An 11,718-nucleotide genomic window follows, 5' to 3' on the forward strand; every position below is an offset into this window, starting at 1 on the left:
TACTGCAGTTTATAAATATATAAGTGGATAAATGGAGTGGAAAGCTTCTGGTGAGTTCTCTCTGCTTTTTGAATGACAACTGAAATTTTACATCAGTCCTAACTGTAAGCTGTTTCATGCCACGTACCTTATTTTGTTAGACTTCTGTCTTTTTTAAAAAAAATATTTCTATGTTCCATGTATATCTGTGACTATGGAAACCATGAAGTGATTAAGAGCACACAGTTGATGCTTGTGTGTCTCATCAAGACAGCCAAATGTTCAAAACTTCAAAAAGTTCAAAACTTTTTGTAGTTCTTAAGGTTAGAAGAATATAGAAAAATTATCTGTGAAATAATGATTTCTGGTGTAGCTTAATGGTCTATGAAAAATGGAGATAGATGTTACAGAAAATGTGATTAGCAATTAGTGGCTACTATGTTATAAGAAATATATTAAGAAATTGAAGGAAATTCAGGCAAGAGAAATAAAGCTGAAAAAGAAACTGGTCTGTAAGGAAAGAGAGAAACCAAAGCAGAGCTTTTGGAAGCTGTGATTGTTGCTGGGGATTAGAATTCTCCCACTGCTGAGGAAGCAGAAATACTGAGGGTGAAACTGTAGTGTGGACATGATGAGTGAGGAAGGAGTGGATGTAGCAATATGGAAAATGGATTTAAATGGGGTAAGCTTAAATGCAGGACCTGTGGAGGAATCAAACCCTTGGGATGTTTGGGATTGCTGAGTTTCAAAAAAAGTGATCTAAGCCTCACCATGATGACCTGTGAATAAATAAAGCCTGCACTGTCACATGCTCCATAAACTTTTCTTGAGGGTTTGCTTTTTTTTCCAGAAATGTAATCTCAAGCCCAGACAAATCAGCCCAAGCAATTAATACTTCCCGAGTCTCTTTGATTTTTAATCCCTCCTTTCTCTTGGTAGGATAGTCTCTTCTGTCTCTCTCCAAATTGTAAGTTTGTAAATTTTGATAATTTTAGTTAGAAGTAGACCTAAAACCAGAGCTGCAAGGAAGTTCAGGTGCAAAGTTTCACAGATTAGTCCAATCTATAGTCGTAATTTAGGAGGTCACAACTGGAGCTGAGACAAGACTACATTTTTTGTAGTACTTTTTTAGTGGTGTGTATTAAATTAATTTATTTGTGTAGTAGAAAAAAAATTGCAGGGGGAGAATATTTCAAAATATTGTATGTAAATGTGATGTTGTGAATTTTTAGACAAAAACAAAGACTTCTTTGCTAACAATTTTGATTTCTTCTTTGAACTCCAAAGGAATTCTCAGAGAAGTACATTGTGATAGTGACTGGAACCCGGGTGGGTGCTGTTTTAGAGATATTTCATATGTTAACTTTATAGTTGTCTGAATGTATCACTGCCAGCACTCAGTTTGCTGCAGGATTATTCTAGAGAATGTTTGAGTTTTGTGGAAGTTGTCGGCAGCTTCCTGAAAGATTGGCAGTTGTAGCTGAGAGATTTTGGCAGAAGGGAATATGAAGAGAGTCAGTTGTTTTTTGTTTTATTTCTGTCTTGAAATGACTACTTAAAAAGCCTTTTGATGTTAACTCTTTCAATCAATGCTTTACTGTACCTTTTCTACATCATTCTATTGGCAGTTTGTAATTGTGGGTTTAGAAACTTAAGCCAGGAATAAGACTAGGATCACCCTGTGAATTGTGTGTCCAGTTGCCTAAAATTAGGCATCTGATGCCATTTTTTATGCCTTATGGTACAGAAGACATATACATATGGCTGTGTGATGGGTTAGCCCTTGGCTGGGGGCCAAACCACACACCCGCTCACACAATTTCCCTCCCCCTCCCCCCCCCCCCCCCACGGCTAGGGGAACTCACACACACCCACTCAACCCAATACCCCCATCCAAGGATAGGGGAGAGAATTAAAGGGGTAAAGGGAAAAAAGGACTCGTGGGTTGAGATCATTATTGAAGGGTGCAGGGTGAAAAGGAGGAAGAAACCGATCAACTGTCATCATAAACCTCAATTTCTTGCCAAACTGGGGTTAAAATATCAAGCTAAAAACCTAAACTGTGAAGAAAATCTGCTCTGCACAGGAATGGAAGAACAGGGAGTGCTAAAATGTCTTTTTATTACAGTCCTGAAATGGCTGAACTCTGTATTGGAGGGAAGAGTGGTAGAGAATTGTACTGTCCTTTTGAACCCTTCAGTGTAGAGAGGCTTCAGCAAAAGCAGAATCTGGGCTCCTAGGCTACTTCTTGACTAACAAATTAAACCTAATCTGCAACTGCTCTTAGACATTAGAGTATCTTAACTAGTAAGCCAACAGAAGGCTGCTTGGCATGCTCTTCTGCCCACCAGCACTTTCTCATCAATTTTTCCTGGTGCTTTGGGAGTTGGGGTGCTCCAGGGCTTATCTCCAGAAGCCAGTTTGTATGCAGCCACCTTGCTTTGAAGTAGAGCAGAGATCCTAGTAGAGGTGCAGGTTGTTTCATATAATTCAGCAGCAGTACTTGAAAACATTTCTGTGAAAGTTTAGTGTACTAGTATGAGTGTCATTTCAAGACATAGTTTAACAGGAGATGGTGAGCCACTGCCATAAAGAAAACATCCTCTTCCCCCATTTGCCTCTGTTCCTTGCCACGTGATTTCACTGTTCATCATACCCCTCCATGAGAAAAATACATGTGACAAAAATGAAATCAATTAAAAACACAGATTAATTTCTACTGTGTTTTTAAATGCAAGTGGCTCCTGGGAGGACCTGGCAGTACCAAGGGAGGGGGTACAAGGGAGCATGCAGTATGGTGAAGCTGGGAACAAGGAGGGGAGAGGACAAACCCAGACAGGGAGAAAGAAGAGCAAGAGAGGAGGGAGGTGGGGAGAAGGCCTTCCCTTTTGGTGACCTGGAGTCACTGGATGAACTCAGCTGTCTGTACAATTTTGGGAAATATGTTTAATGAAAGCTTGGATTCACAAGCACATTTTCGTTAGAAAGCTAGAGTTGTTTACTTACTTAGATTTTGGACTAATGCAAGGATTCAAGTAGGTTTTCAGCTTCATTTATTTATATTTTAATGGAGTGAAGCTGTCGTGACACTTAAGCTAGGATTTTATTACAGAATTCATTTTGATATAGCAAGAGAGAGAAATGCAATGCTATATACTAATTTCATGGTTTGCTGCATGTTTTTATGTTATCCCAGAAATTCTGAGTGATACATAGTCTAACTTAATTCTGTGAATGAATAGTTTTGGAAGAGCAAATCGATATAATTTCTTCCCTCTGACTTTCAAGAGGTGACTTGTAGGATGGTGGCAGAGCTCTGCTGAAGTCAGTGGCACCTCAAGTAGAGGAGGGGGTCTGCCTAATTAGATCTGTCTGAAATAACTAGTGTCTTCTAGAAATGCAAAGAAGAAGGTGGCTAAAGGAATGTTAACAAATAACTGAAAAGATGTGTGTATACCCTTCAGAAGGGAAATAATTAAGATAGCATGAAGGTTCAGTAAGGAATAGCTTGTGACCTGGTACATTAGCACACTTATTACCTAATTTGCTGTGAGATGAAGCAGGATGCGTGGGAGTCAGTACAACTGTGGGTTTGCCATTTCTAAACTCATGAAGCGTGAAGGACTGTGCTCCTTATGGAGTCTTCTCAGAATCTGGGCTTGGGTGTAGGATTTGGGGAACTTGCTCTGACCTTAGCCTGAGTTTTGCCTGGCATGTGTCACACAAATTGAATATAAAGTTTGTGTCCCCCTTAATGTGACTTTAGCCTTCCAGTGCATGTTTGGAAGTCTCCAAATTTGAATTTGAAAAATGCCTTTTTCTGCATTCTAAAATGCAGTTTTGAAATACGTAGTCATGAAGCACTGTTCTTATTTTTGTAACTGAAAATGCTCTTTTTCTCTGTGTATAGTTGTATATGTTGTTTACTATGGGCTCTTTCAAGTTGGAATTTCATGTTGTGTTAGTACAGGAATACTGTTCCTACTCATTGTGGATCACATTCAACAGTACCTGTAAGAGTAAGTTTGAGGAATATTTTTTCTGTGAATGAAATACCCCGTATTCCATGTGAAGGCAAGCATGGGATCCTTCTAGCATGTTTTCACGCAGCTTGTAAAGTTTCCACGTGAATCTCTGTGGGGACTGTTGACCCACCTCTGCTGAGTCCTGTATGTGCCACTTTGTTTTTGTTATGTAGCGGTAAAGCCCAGAACCCTTTGCTATGCTGTGAAAATGCACATTTTTCCAGAGCCATGCGTATGAACCCTTTGAATGAGGAGCACCCCGTTACTGGTTCTCTGTAATAGCTTCATGTGCAGATATGGATTGACCTATGCAAGGATGCAATAAACCAGAAACAAGCCCAACAACAAAAACCAGACTCTGGATGTCTTTGAATGACTTACTGTAGCACTGCATCAGAGCTCACCATCCAGAAAAGGGTAAACAGAAACGGTTTTTGAAGAGATAGGCCAAAGTAAAAATTGTCTAACGCTCTTCATTTTACTGATGCATCTCGTGGAGGTCCAGAAGCCACATTAGAGAACTGTAATCCTTCATCAGAGCATTTGTTTGCTTGCCTAACATCTGTGGATTGTTAAGATAAGTTATTACACAGACCTGCTTTAGTTTAGATTAGTTTGGACCACATCCCAGTATATTCAATCAGGATATAATTCCTGCATGCTGCTAAATTGCTTGCTCCACATAGTTATCTAAAAATGTTTTTCAATATACAGTTTTGTCACTGAAACTGTTTTGTTACCTCGAGTTTTGTTTTTTCCCCTCTTAAAGAAAACCTTTTGTTGTTTTACCTTTCGGACTGGGTACATCTGAAGGCAAATGTAACATTAAGTCCTGAAGAGATTCCTAACAGGGATGATAGTGTAGCTTGTATGTGAGTATAATGCAGATTTCCTACATGTGTGATCTGTGGTGATCGGTATGTATTGTGTCCAAACTATTGTGCTGTTTAAAGAGAGCTGTAAGAAAATGGGTTTGTACTTACATGCCTAGTATTTCTTCTTTCTATAATCTGTGTTTTTCTATGTCTATTTGTGCATTAGCTATTCCTATTTGTTTGGATTTCATAATATTTTGCATAAAATGAATTACAATATCAAAGGTGATTATGTAAATGAGTGATAATTTCTTGAAGTTTGTTACATACTTTATGCATATTTTAAATGATCAAATGCATTAAATTGTAAATGAAGTCTGTTACCATCTTTACTCATTTAAATGTGCTTGCATACATACACCCATATGTAGTTTAATTAGAATATTTAAATTTTACTTTAGTATTTCTTATCGTTCCTTTAAACAAACTCTAGTTGATTTGTTTTCTTATTAATACTTTTTTCAACTTTCCCTGTAAACTGGTAAAATACAGGCAATGACATATTTTTCCTTAATGAGTTTGTTTTCTAGTATTGACTTAGATTTCATACACAGACGTGCACCCACACTCTTGCTGTCTAATGAGCTAACAATTGTGTCAGAGGCTATAAGGACATTTAAAAATGTGAGGTTCTTTTCTTTTTAGTCTTGCTGGTTTTTTACATACCAGTAGTAATAATACCAGATAGACTAAAAATCTATTCTATTAGAACAGACAGTCTGATAAACTGAATCTCTGTTTTGTGAGTTACGCTAGATGAAGGAATTAAGATGTTCTGGAATCAAGGGATTTTTTTTGCTAAAGGACTAGCATTTAATTTGTCAAAGTTGCTGTTCCTCTTATCCTACTGAGAATGTTTTTATCATAATACATGTTTGTGCCACTGTTGGAATAACTGTAAATTTTGATTGCATTTTTAATTACTTAAAATTGGAATAGATATTTTATTATCCTTCTTAAATCGAAGAAATATAGCAGTCGTCTTTTGATAAAGGCACAATCCAGATACAGGGACAAAAGTTGGATGTCTTCTCAGTGTGGTTTGGTCAAACAGTACAGAAATGGTATTGAAAGTTCTGATGTATTTTTCAGACCTAAACAGCTAGTCTGTTTAAGGGTGTTTTAAATAAAACTTAATTATGTTAAATGTTGAAAATGCCTAAAATTTTCATCATGCCATGTAAGCCATGCACAGCCTCCTTAGGACAGGGAATAACAGAACTCGGCACCAGAGCTTTGGCCTGTTGCAATTTCTTCCCTGAAGTGATTGGTTTTTGTGTTCCTTTTAATTTTAAGTGTTTTATAGTTTTGTGACTCTTGTGTCATTCCTGTGTTTACAGAAAATAATTTAAGCGTATTTTTCATTCCAATTTTTGTCATCCTTCTTACCCTCTTTACAGTTTTGCTAATTCTTTTACTTCTTTCCTCATTAATCTCAAAGATTTTCTTTACCATTTTCCTTATTAGATGTCAGCTTTGTTTCCTCTCATCTCTGTCTTTATTTCTGACAAAAATCCTACTTCTTGTGTATTCTTCATGCATTTTACCTTTTTTGTTCTTCTGCCTCAAGACTCTTTTTTGTCTAATTTATTTTCTTAAATATTCACACACTTTAGAATCCTGATTAACCTTTTCTTTTTCTCTGGTGATTTACTCCTGTACATAAAACTGTCTTGTACTATATATAGACTTGAAACATGGAATCTTGCTTTCCTGTGTGTGCTACAGTTTATCTGTGTAGCTGGAATTAAAAAAAAAATAAACTGTAAGAAGCACCATCTATGTACACAATTTAATTGTGATTGCCAGAGACAATTAAAATAAATAATTTATTTATTTACTATTACAGCTATAACTCAGAGAGATAGTAAATTATCTTTTCCAAGTAGTACAAAATATGCTACTTTTGCAGTCTTTTAATTGGTGCACTCAGTTATCTGTTAGTAGGTTTCTTTGGGTCTTCCCTTACATCTCTGGTAAGTAGTTGCTGTGGATGTAGCTGAAACCATGCACAGTAAATGCTGGATTTATTTGCAGGGTAATATTATGTTATGTGAGAAAAATTAATTACAAACCAGGTCAGTTTTCTGTGCCAGCAGAGGTTGGAGTTAACTAGGCAGGATGCTGCCACCCGAGGTCCCAGTCCCATTCACATTCCAATAGGCTTGTCCTGACAGCCATCCACACCAGTGAAAGGAACCCAGCCCACCCCAACGGCATCAACACCAGGGACAATGTGGTGGTCGGGTTGTCGGTGTTTATTGAGAAGAGAGCTAGGGTGGGGCTGAGTGGGGATTGCTGCAGGTAGGACTACCATGTATTGGCAGCACATTTTGGAGAAGCTCGCATAGCATGTGCCTGTGGGATGCTTGGCTCTAGGCAGTGCAGTCAGTGCTTGGAGAAGCATGTTTTGCGTCCTGTCATGAGCACCAGCCTCACCGGTTTAGAGCAAAGCGAGAGATCGTACCTGCTCTGCGATAGGGAGCATGTGTTTCAGGGTGCGAGGGGTAGCTGCACTGACTCTTCTTGTTGTCTTCAACTAGGTTATGTGGGTATGCAATTTATGTCGAAAGCAACAAGAAATCCTAACGAAATCCGGAGCGTGGTTTTTTGGAAGTGGACCACAGCCCTCACCCAGCCAGGACGGAACACTGAGTGATACAGCAACTGGTGGAAGCTCGGATGCACCGAGAGAAAAGAAAGCAAGACTTCAAGAGCGATCGAGATCACAGACTCCCCTAAGTACAGCAACTGCCTCATCACAGGAAATCTCTTCTTCCAGTGCGCAGTCCGACCGGAGGAAAGGAGCAGAAGTATCACAGCCGGCTATGGGCCTGGACCAAAAGCAAGTTTCTTCAAGGTCTAGAAGTGAACCTCCCAGAGAGAGGTAATACTTTCTGTCTTGAAAGTGCCTCACAGTTAAAAGTGCTTGTTCAGTAACAGTACACAAGGCTGTCAGCTGGGCCTTGTATATGTCTAGAATCATGTAAGAACAAAGAATGAGTTGATTTACTGACTAGGGAAGGATACATTGTCTGATTTGGTCTGTGCAACAGAGATGAGGAAAAAAAATAATAATAGTATTTTAGGAATATTTCCATGTGCTTCAGTGTGTTTTTGTGTATGCTTTTAATATAGGATTGTAGGTTACTTTGAATTTTTAAATTTGGCAGGTATTTTAAAGTTACTAAACAAAGAGCAAGCCTTTAATTTGATGAAATAACGTACTAGAATTTAAAAAACCAACACTCCCCCAAAAAACTCTCCAAACAAACAGAAAACCCGTGCTTTGGAATTCTGTCAGATATCCATATGTGTCATCTTTTTATCAATGATTATATTATTTTTAATAATAAATCAGGAACTCTTAAAAGAGCTCATTTAAACCTGCAAAGTAAACATTCATGAAGAGCATCTTGAATTCAGAGCAAGTTCTACGCAAGAATAAAGCCAACCAGAAGCAAACTATTGTATTTTATGTGAGTAAATGAGTAAATTCCTGAGCTTGATTCACTGTAATGAATGGGTTGAAGAGCAGCAAATCAAGAGAGGATAATGTGATGAAGCAGTTGCTGTTCTTTTGGCTGCTGCCTGGCAGATGGCAGAGCAGTCGAGGAGGGAGCCTATGGCAACAAGAGTCTGCCATAGAAGATTCTCTCTTGGACAGAATGGTTGATAGGTTTTTTTTTCATAGCTATTGAAGTTGAAAATCGATGAGGAACAGTGCCTAGTAACTTACTGTGTGTGCGAGGTCTGTCTGGGTTTTAACTGGACCAAAACTCAGGTTAGTGTTATGCATATGTATGATGTAAATGAACAGATGGTGAGCTCCCCTGATTCTGTTGAGTTTTTTCTCACAACACTGGGAAGGCCCCCAAAGTAGTCATCACTCATCTGAAGGACACTTTTAGGGCAGCAAAATGCTTATCTGTTTCAGCTTTTCTATCCAAAAGTCATGTTTGTATTCATTGTCCATATATATATATATGTACATATTATACAATATACTTGTCATTGAGACTTTCAAATGAAGTCCAAGGGTTTTGAATGGAGACCTTCTATGGTAAACTCAGGTCCCACGTATTGCCGAAAACTCATGAGGAACAGGAGATGGAGAAAAAGGAGACAGGAACTTAACTTGGATTGTATCCAACTTTGCCTGTCCTGTCAGATGCAATAGAGAAAATCTGTGATATGTAATCTGAAGACGTATCAGTTGTGGAAGGGAAGATGCAGTGCCACAAAACAAAGTCATAGTGACTTTGTCCCCATGCAGTTTCATCTCAAATACAGTGTATAGCGGTGTTCAGCCTTCTTCAAAATCGATGGATTTATATGTGAACTGGAAAACAAAAGGGCAACTGTAATGGTGAGAGAAAAAAACATACCCTGTATAAGGGAATTTTGGGATTCTTTGGTTTGCTTATTCTCCCAAAGCAGAAGATGAAAGAGAGAGCACAATTTTCATGCAGCTTCATTATTCATTGTTTTGTACTTTGTCTGTATAGAGAAATAAATTACATTTTTCATCCTCTTTTATTACCAGAGAAAGGAATACCATTAATTTATGTCAAGGAGTCAATTTACTTTTCTTTATATGCTTATAAAATGGGCACTTGTTTTTAGAGTTTTAATAAGATAAAGCAAACTAGGTCAAATATTGTTGTTTCTGCATATATTCTCTTGTGCATTTTTTTTTAATATCCATATTACTTCTTTCTGTAATACCATTGTGGCAGATGCTCCATTTTGTGGTTTGCGTATCTATATTGTCAGGGTGGTTGAAGTGGATTGTGTATATGTGGTTAATTGGTAACCCTCTTGACTGCTGCCAGAAAAACGGAGAGCATACTCCAATACTCTGTCATAGTGCTACAGTTACTACAAAGATGACTTTGAGTCTTCCTGCTTATGTGGGTAAATTATTTTAACCTGCATTTATCCATGTTGATATTCTTTGTGATTCTGCTCAATTAAATGGACCATCCATAATTCATGTTTTTGTGGAGTCTGGGAGTTGTTTGCTGTGGAAAATAAAAGTACCACTGGAAGGATTGATAGATTTAATTCATGTTAATAGATCCAGTACCTTTCTATGCTTTGCCATAGTTTATTCTTTTTTATACTCTATTTACCATAACGGTGTACACAAGTATTTTTATTTTGCATTCAATTCTTTAAATTGTTGTACTCCTTTTTATTGTAGGAAGAAGACAATATTGGTTTCAGACCAGAATGGCAAAGGTTTAAAGAGTGAGCGTAAGCGTGTGCCAAAATCCTCACTTCCAAAAGAAGGACCAGCAGATGAGAGGGAGCGTAAAGAGCGGCATGAAGGTAGAAGGCTGGAGAAAGGCAAGTCACAGGATTACCCAGACCTACCAGAGAAACTTGAGGAAGGCAAAGTGCCTGATGATGAAAAACAAAGGAAGGAAGATGAATATCATACTCGTTACAGGAGTGACCCCAATCTGGCAAGATATCCTGTAAAACCACATCCTGAGGAACAGCAGATGCGCATGCATGCGAAAGTTTCTAAAGCACGGCACGAGCGAAGACACAGTGATGTAGCTTTGCCACATACCGAAGTGGAGGAAGCGGAGGTACCTGAGAATAAATTAGGAAAACGCTCACAATTACAGGGAGCTCAGGACAGAAAATCTCTTGTGGAAACTCAGAGGTCGTACTCTATAGACAGAACAGGTGATGTAAGAATTTCTGTTTCTAAACAATTAACTAATCATAGCCCACCAACTCCCAGGCATAGTCCAGTTCCTATAGAACATGTAGAATACAAGAACCACGATTCCTTTAAAAAACAGACCCGCCTTGATCCTAGCTCTGCTATTCTCATGCGAAAAGCAAAGCGGGAAAAAATGGAGACCATGCTAAGGAATGATTCCCTTAGCTCTGACCAGTCGGAATCAGTGCGGCCATCCCCTCCAAAGCCTCATAGAGCAAAAAGAGGCGGAAAGAAAAGGCAGATGTCAGTTAGTAGCTCAGAGGAAGAAGGGGCATCAACACCAGAATATACTAGCTGTGAAGATGTGGAGATAGAAAGTGAAAGTGTCAGTGAAAAAGGTAAGGACCTTTATGTATATTATGCACATGGCCATGGTTTGGGGAAAAAAAAAAAAACCTGTATTTTTTTCTCTCTTGCCTCTTTTTTGAACACACACCTTTGTTTTTCGCCTTACTATTTTTTTTTCCCGACTGAGAAGTGTGTTTCACCTGTTTACGTTTGGTTTGAAATGTTTCCTTTTGAATTCCTAGATGAGGTGGTTAAAGGAACCATCAGCTGATGAGTTTCTTTCTCCTTCTCTTCCCTCTTCACCTAGAACTGACAGAATTTAAGGGTTCAGGTTTATTCTCTCAATGGTATCTGTTCTCTTTCGCTCATTGCTTCATCCTTTTGTCTGTATGCAGAATAATTTTCTGTGAAGGAATTGAGTTTTGTAACAATCTGAGAAGACCATTGTAAAGCTTCATAATCTTATTGACACCTCAGTCTTAAGATATGCGAAATTTTACTGCATTTAATAAAATATCAAGGATCTGCCAGAGTTCATTGTTAACAAGGACAGGATATGGCGCAAGGGGAATGTTGTGTAGGAACAACATGAGAATTGCCAAACTTGGTGTCTAGATGAATTTGATCCCAAGCTTACAAGTATGTCTAAAAATCATTTATTTCAGTTTGCCTTCATCTGTTGATGGTAACACTCAGCAGTACAGATTAAGTGTAGTACACTATGTGCTTTTAAACAAAGCCCTTCTGGCTGAAGAAGTTCATCAAATTCAGAAATGGTGAACAGATAAAATAAGCATCACCAGAAAAGCCT

The 11,718-nt window shown here is 38.3% G+C and overlaps 1 pseudogene; it reads left to right on the forward strand.

Moving 5' to 3' along the window:
• The first annotated feature begins 607 nt into the window (after positions 1 to 607).
• LOC104471323 lies at positions 608 to 10,993 on the forward strand (annotated as a pseudogene).
• Positions 10,994 to 11,718: the final 725 nt, after the last annotated feature.

Source organism: Pterocles gutturalis, unplaced genomic scaffold (assembly GCF_000699245.1).
Source record: "Pterocles gutturalis isolate BGI_N339 unplaced genomic scaffold, ASM69924v1 scaffold13181, whole genome shotgun sequence".
Classification (NCBI taxonomy): domain Eukaryota; kingdom Metazoa; phylum Chordata; class Aves; order Pterocliformes; family Pteroclidae; genus Pterocles; species Pterocles gutturalis.